Source organism: Eublepharis macularius, chromosome 11 (genome assembly GCF_028583425.1).
Source record: "Eublepharis macularius isolate TG4126 chromosome 11, MPM_Emac_v1.0, whole genome shotgun sequence".
Taxonomy (NCBI): domain Eukaryota; kingdom Metazoa; phylum Chordata; class Lepidosauria; order Squamata; family Eublepharidae; genus Eublepharis; species Eublepharis macularius.
In genome coordinates this window covers 16,778,394-16,785,645 of record NC_072800.1, presented here as the reverse complement: position 1 = coordinate 16,785,645, position 7,252 = coordinate 16,778,394, and the positions used below count along the sequence as shown (strand labels likewise).

Genomic DNA, 7,252 nt, shown 5'->3' with positions numbered 1-7,252 from the left:
GCTTTTTCAAGAGCGTTCTAGGATGGCAGTTACATTCAGCTGCAGTTTGTTCACAATTCTTACTTGCTTCTCTATCCCAAAATGGGAACCTAGATACAATCAGAAAAAAGGTAAGTACTATAGTCTTATATTTGTATGTACGTGTCCTTTACAATTCAACAGGTGCAGCGAGAAACTCCAACTGGGAAGACATCCAACAGGTAAGCTTCCACAGTATAACACAATCAGAAACAAGGTAAGTACTATATTCTTATATTTGTATGTATGTGTCCTTTACAATAAGTTTCTTTTTCCTTTTAAGGTGGTACCGGTGATGTCAGGACATCAGAAGACGCTCCCTTGTCACCCAGCATACAGGGGAAACCACGTACACGTATGGTTTTCCACCTTCCAACAGGTTGTATTTGTTGGTAGGAGCCTCTTTGTATTTTTGTCCCTCCCCATGATCGAAGCAGCATTGCTGATTTGGGGGAGAGGGCATTCTCAAGGCACTTCCTCGGTGTGTTTGTACCATGCAGATGATTTGGAATCACATGGAGTGTGTGTGGGGGGGGGCAGGGCCAGCATTCCCAAGCCCACTCCCCTTCCCTGTGAGGTGAGTCAACACACAGTGGTCTGTAGAGGGCTACATCTACATTTTTACATGGATTGCCTTTACTTTATACTTTTTTCCATAACGGACTCATAAGAGTCAGGGCTATGAGGCAGTTTCTCCTCATATACTCCTCATCAATGGGGAATATCCACAAGGGTGGTGGAGAATATCCTCAACTCATAGCCGACTGAGGGCAACCCTGCTGGGATTTTCATGACAAGAGACTAATGGAAATCATTTGCCATTGCCTGCCTCTGCAACCCAGGTCTTTGCTGGGGTCTCCCATCCAATTACTAACCAAGGCTGACCCTGTTTAGCTTCTGAGATCTGATGAGATCAAGCTTATGTAGGCTATCCAGGTCAGGTCCTCCAGAAGGGTAGAAGAACTCAATACAAAAGGTGGGAACCCATCCCTATAGCGATGTTGACCTTTATGGTGAAATAGCTTTAAGGCCATCTCTAAGGAAAGGGAAGCTGGAGTGAGCAGGCCATGCTCTCAGGGGAGACGAACATTCTGGATAATGGGAACTTCTGAGCCACAATGAACAGCCGGTGGTTCGAGCATTAAATGATGAGTTGTGCTCTCTCTCTCCCCAATAAGATAGTCTCCTGGAGTTCCTTACAGGCATTCTTTGACGAAACATTACAGGATTGAGTTTTGCAAATAAAGTAGGTTGTCGTACCAGGGGAGAGGTGAGTCTCCATATCTAGAACTTCTACCCTAGAACCAACTGGTGGACAACCTCACTCTGCTTTCCATGCTGGAGGTCCGTGCCAAAGGTGAGGGTTCCCTCAGAAATGCAAGGAAAGTACTCCCTGGAACACCTGATCCACTAACGGTGCAATCCTAAATAGATCTATACCAGTCTCAGCTCATTGATTTCAGTGGGTTGAGACTGGAGTAACTCTGCTTAGGATTGCACTTTAAACCAGTCAGTGAGAAAAGCAGATAAGATCTGCAAGTCAGGTGTGCTCCAGCCATGCAGTCCCTTCCAACCATCATCTGGTTCTCTGGCAGTTACCTTCCATACAGGATACAGGAGGGGTGTTCCTGGTTACTGATATCAATGGAAGATTTGGAAGATTTAATATGTTGGTATTTGGCAGATAACATCTCACCCAAATGCCCACTCATCCAATTACCTTCCATCCAGCTGTTCCAAATAGAGGTTTCGGTAACCAGGTGTCTTACTGTAGCTCTCTTATTTTTAGCTCACCCCCACCCCAGATTCCTTGCCATTTCTCAAGATGACAATGGAGCCATTGTCAAAATATTAATGCAGGCAGGAGTTTTACGGAACACAATGCCTCCTGTGAGCAATCATGATGGGAGCAACTCATTCTGCTTAACGTAAGCTGACTAATTGTTAATAGATTGTAGAACAGGAACAACAGCATGTGCTTTTTTGGTATCACTTACAGCAGCTCTGATGGGCACCGCAGTGCTTTTTATGAGACATGACTTTCTTCTGTTAGGCTGGGAGGTAGGCTTGCCAGGCTGTTGCTGGCAGCCACTCTGGATGTCTGTGAGATAAATATTTTTGAAGTGATGTTGCCAATGTCACTATGATACTTCTGCGTAAGACCCACAAATGACAAAAGGTAGTTCCAGGAATCGCCAGAAACTCTATGGTTTACCATAGAGTTTCTGGTGATTCCTAGAGCTACCCTTTGTAACATCCAGGTTTTACCCAGAAGTGACTTAGCAATGTCACTGATGTTGCACCCCCCATGTCCCCTCCCAACCCTCCCACCAGTTGCCAGGTAGCCCTACCAGGAGGGTGAGTTGGAATTAAAAAGCTAGAAAGGCTGTGTCCAAGAGGATGAAACGGCTTGGGGAGCAACCTTGATGGGTGTCTCTTGAGTTGAATATCTTCCCATTGCTTTTACCAAATGAGCTGCTAATGGCTGTCATTTGTGCTGTCCTTTTACAATTTTTTTAAATCCATGTATCCCATGTTGGGCTAATATTAACCAATGCAAACATTTACAGATAATAAATATTCCAGCAAAGATTACTGACAATAGGTTAAGCCAGCAAAAAGCATCTGGTGGGCTAAAATTCAGTCTATTTTCAGACTTTTAAATATTTCTCTCAGGAATTTTAGAGTCAAATTTGTAATTCTTAAGTAGAATCAATATCTGTACCCATTGCTTCTGACAGTAAAAACTTGGAGGCAGGCAGTAATCAAATGTAATTTGATTATAATTTGATTAAGTCCTCCCTCAGGAATTCGGAGAGCCCCCAAAGATACTGGTACTTAGTACCAGTAAGTACCACCACAAAAAAAGCCCTGTCTATACAAAAATGAGACTTTCATGTGCCTATTCATGAATTTAGATGCAAAAACCAAAAACAAAACTGATTCTCTGCAGTAGATGCCACCAAGTGTGTCCATGCTGCCTGGAAGGGATGACATATCAACAAAGACCTGCTGGCTGTCTAGAGGACAGAGCTTCAAGGCAGGGCTACACCACCGTAAACTGCTGCCTCTTGACAGTCCTGATGCTGCTCCATTGAAAGTGCAAAATCCCTGAAAGCGGTATTGGTTCTCCTGGGGAGCTCTCCCAGGTCCTGAAGAACTCCTCCTTTCCCTGCAATCTGTGTGCAGCTCTTTGGGTCTTGGGATCTCTTGCTGGATGCCAGTGGACTCAACCAGCCCAGCTCTGGCTGAGCCCCCTTCAAAAGGTGTCTAGTGAGTTCTCAGCTGGGCTGATCTGATTGATTTGACTCTTTGGGAAGTTTAAAGAGATGGAGGAACACCTGAAGCTGCCTTCTGCCGAATCAGTTCATTGGTCAGTATTGTCTACTCTGATTGGCAGCAGCTCTTCAGGGTCTCAGGCAGAGGTCTTTCACATCATTTTCTTCCAGATATTTTAACTGGCAATGCCAGGGATTGAACCTGGGGCCTTCTGCATGCCAAGCAGATGCTCTACCACTGAGCCACGACCCCTCCCCATTGCAGGAACACATCAAACTTGAAGTGACTTTCAGCTGCTAGGGAGTTTCATCCAGATTATCCTGTCTCTTTTCCAGCCACATCCTCAGGGTACAGTAGCTGCAGCTGAAACAAAGCGGCACTGGTCAGTGCTTTAAAAAGATACCTCTTTGGAAGGCTAGGGACTCAGCCTTGAATTCCTCAATGCAAGGAATGTGGGATGTAGATGGAAGAAATTAATAAACTGCCCACCGGTATTTCTGGCTGTGCCTTTTCAGTGGAACGGAGGGCTTCGTGTGCAGCATACAGAAACTTATGAAGTGACAACGCTGATCCTGCAAACCGACCAAGTGAGGTTTTATTATTCTACTTGTTATCAGATGGTTACAATGTTATGCATCCTCCTAAACAGTACAAGCAGAGTTATGCAAAAGGAAGGCCATTTCCCTGCCTCCGCCCCCCCCCCCCAGCAACTTCTGTGCCCCTTCCCAATTGTGTTCCTGGAAATCAGTGGACCTGGCATGGGGAGCAAAATGGGAGCCTGCAGCAGGAGGGGAAATTGCCCAAATCTCCCTCTTCTGCCCCACAGATGAAAAAGCTGTTCCGTCAAAGGAGTGGCTGCCATGCCACTTAAAGACCACCTTAGGCTTCCCCACTTTTCAGCCATAAAGCATGCTTCTCAAAGCAGTTGAGCAAATATGATCTGCTAATAAGTGGATGCTACTGCCCCACCTATGATTATTCTTGACTAGACTTTGTTGTTGGGCTGTCATTCCCCGAGCAAGCATTGGGAATTCCCTGCCCCTGCTTCCTGTTTCCTGTTTTTAAATAAAATTTAAAAATGGCCATTGGTTTATGGTGTGACATCACTTCTGGGGAAACACAGGAGTGACATGGCACATCTTTTGGATTCACCAGAAACTCTATGGTCTTACCATTGAGTTTCCAGTGATTCCTAGAAATGTATGACATCACTTGTGGGGTTTTCCTGGAATTAACATCACACCAACGTAGACAAGCTGCCCCTCACCTCCATGATCTGTTGGATGCCAGGTGTGGCAACCATACGTTGTTTGTTTTAATAGCTGTAGCTTGCTTCATTGTTGATATTTAGAAGTTTGTCCCATTAGAGAACAGAGTCTATTGCTAGACAAACTAGATGTCTCAATACTGAAAGGAAAAGGAAAGAGTAGGTGGGGGAAAGAAAGATGGAGGAAAAAGAAGAGCATGTACTATAAGAAGGACTGAAGAATCAAACTTTCTGTTAAGAATCCTGCCTTGTGTTGACTCCAAGCTACACAACTGGCCTATATAAGAGTCAAATTCCCTTCATTCTCGCTCGACTTAATGTGCTGCATATAAGGTTGAGTCAACACATGCAAGCAGAATAAATTGGGGAAATGCTGAGTTGATAGGATAGGCTGTACCACTTCAGGCTACTGTAGCACAGTGGTTAAGTGGTTCTGCTGCGAATCAGCACTCTACTGGTTCGAATCCCACTACTGCCATGAGCTCAGTAGGTGGCCTTGGGTAAGCCACTCCTTTCAGCCCCAGCTACCCAGCTGTATTGTGGGGAGAATAATAACACTAACTCGTTCACCACTGTGGGTGAGGCACTAATCTGTCTAGAAGAGTGGTATATAAGTGCAGTTATAAGCGCAGTTATTACATGTGGGGGAATACCATCTTGAATTCTTCCCTCTACAGAAAATCCCTGAAAATAAGAAACTAAGACATCAGAAAGAATGACTGTGGCCCTGCACCTTCTGTGCTGATTTCCAATGCATCTTTAACACATCAGAGCGTTCCACTCTGGCCCCAACCTGCAGTGCAATCTAGCCTGATATCACACTGTAGGCCGCAGGATATAGTTTGAGAACTCTATGGGAAATTTCCAAGGGGCTGTGCGCATATTCTGCTTGCAGATTTGATCTGCTAGGCTTAAATTGTAAAAGGTATATCAAGTTCACAGTTTGCTTTAGAATGCACAACTTGCAACTGAACTGATTCTCTCCAACTTCCTCTACCAAGACACATTCTTAAATGCACTAATGAAATCTGTGGATGGGCTTTGAGTTTGGTGTCAGCTATTTAAAGATCTTTTTGGGATCATTGGGGTGTGATTTGGCAGGTAAAGCTCTTTGAGTTGCCTGTTTGTTGCTGTCTTTTAACTAGTTGTTCTCTTGGAAACTTTTGCTCATCTTTTTTAATTGTGTGCCATCTGTCATCGATTTCTGTCAACAAGCCTTGTATGATATCCAGGGAAAGGTTTCCAGACACCTGGTGGTATTTTAAAGCAAATGATCTGGGGGTGGAAGGAAGAGAAGAATGTCACTGGTGCCAACTTGCAGGCAGATTCTTTCGCTTCCATCTTCTCACTGGGAAAATGGGTTCAGGTTTTCTGTTGCAGCAGTAAGAAGCAGGGCTTTTTTTAGTGGGAACACAGTGGAACGGAATTCCGGCACCTCTTAAAAATGGTCACATGGCCGGTGGCCCCGCCCCCTGATCTCCAGACAGGAGAGAGTTTAGATTGCCCTCCATGCTGCCAAGTGGTGCGGAGGGCAATCTAAACTCTCCTCTGTCTGGAGATCAGGGGGCGGGGCCACCGTCCATGTGACCATTTTCTCCGAGGGTGATTTAAACTTTTAAAAACTCCCCCCTTGTTCCAGCTGACCCAAAGTGACGTCATTGTGTGGTCCTGAGTTCCACCACTGAGTTCCACCACCTCTTTTCCCAGAAAAAAAGCCCTGGTAAGACGCATTGAGTTCTGATATCCTGGGAAATGCAGCTTGGTGAGGATGTTGAGATCTTTTTTAGAGATTCTCTAGCCCACGGGATCCCTATGGTGCCCACCAACAGGTTTGCTTCTTTGACAAAGCATCGCTTCCCCAAAGCTGAGAGTCAGTCCTGGCATTTCTCCATGTCACTGGACCAGGAGACGCTTGACAAGAGCCCAGGAGACATCACCTTTGTGTCTTCAGGGAGCTTCCACATTTAGGAACAGCTTCCTCCATCATAGGAGAATACATGGCTCCAGCAGCATTCCATAGCAGTTTCTCTCCAAGACCAGATCACCCAACATGGAGCCTGCTCTGAGCCAAGCCTGCTTTTTTATCTCCTTGCAGTCACTTTGAAAAAGTCTCTCTCCTTCTCCAAAAATCCCATTGGCCAGACAAGGTGAGTTCCTGCAGAGATTGGCCACTTACTCCCCTCTCCCTCTGCCTCAGTCCTCCCTCCTCCCTCTTGGAAAAAAAACCCAGAAGAAGTCCAGGAAAGAGCCAGCCTGAGGCTGATGTTGCGTTTCCCAGATTAACCCAGATATTTCTGGGCTTCTTGATCCGAATTCCTGGACTGGAGTCAGAATTCTCTAATCTGATCACGGAAAGCCAGATTTAGGCTTTCTTGGATCCCAGGCCCTGATCACACACCCCAGTGGTCATCTTCGCTGCTGTTGGATATGGTTTTTATTGTTTTAAACTGTTCTCTGTTGTTTGTACTGTATTTTTTATACTGTATTTACTGTTATTATAGTTTAACAATGTTGTTACCCACCCTGAGTCCATTCATGGGGAGGGCGGGTTAGAAATTCAACATGGCTCCAAATGTCTTCATGGAGACATTTTCAGGGTGTTGGATTCCCCCATTTGGAACACCTGTCCACAAGCCCCAAGACTCAACATCATGTTAACAAATATAGAGAACATACAGGATGGTGCCG

The 7,252-nt window shown here is 45.3% G+C and overlaps 1 non-coding gene across 1 annotated transcript; it reads right to left on the bottom strand.

The window, feature by feature from the left end:
- Window positions 1-3,477: 3,477 nt before the first annotated feature.
- On the bottom strand, window positions 3,478-3,549 carry TRNAA-GGC (transfer RNA alanine (anticodon GGC)). The gene has a single exon. It is a non-coding gene; the product is annotated as a tRNA-Ala (tRNA).
- Between the last annotated feature and the right edge of the window lie 3,703 nt (window positions 3,550-7,252).